Source organism: Belonocnema kinseyi, chromosome 2 (genome assembly GCF_010883055.1).
Source record: "Belonocnema kinseyi isolate 2016_QV_RU_SX_M_011 chromosome 2, B_treatae_v1, whole genome shotgun sequence".
Taxonomy (NCBI): domain Eukaryota; kingdom Metazoa; phylum Arthropoda; class Insecta; order Hymenoptera; family Cynipidae; genus Belonocnema; species Belonocnema kinseyi.
In genome coordinates, this window is record NC_046658.1 from 135,447,115 (window position 1) to 135,447,504 (window position 390).

Genomic DNA, 390 nt, shown 5'->3' on the forward strand with positions numbered 1-390 from the left:
ATAAATCGGTTTAAAATCGTAAAACTTGATTTTAATGTCATTTTAATCAAATTTGAAGCAAATTTTCACTTTTCGCGATTTTCTGCCTTTTCATGGCCGTATAGTGGGTTGAAATTTTTGAAAAAAAAATCAAAACATGGTTTTCGATGTATTTTTTCCCGTAGAATTCGATTCTGAAGTCAAAAAAATAAAAATTTTCTTTATTTTTTTTTATTTAAAAAAAAAACCGTAAAAAATGAGGTTTTTCGATCAAAACCCCATAAAGACGTAGCTGGACCCTACTTTTTTATTGCAAATTCGGATTCAGCGTCGAAAAATACATAAGAATATATAGGTCTGGTCAATTGCACAGACACTTTTGTTTTTTTTGTGGGCCTGTGTTATTCTCTA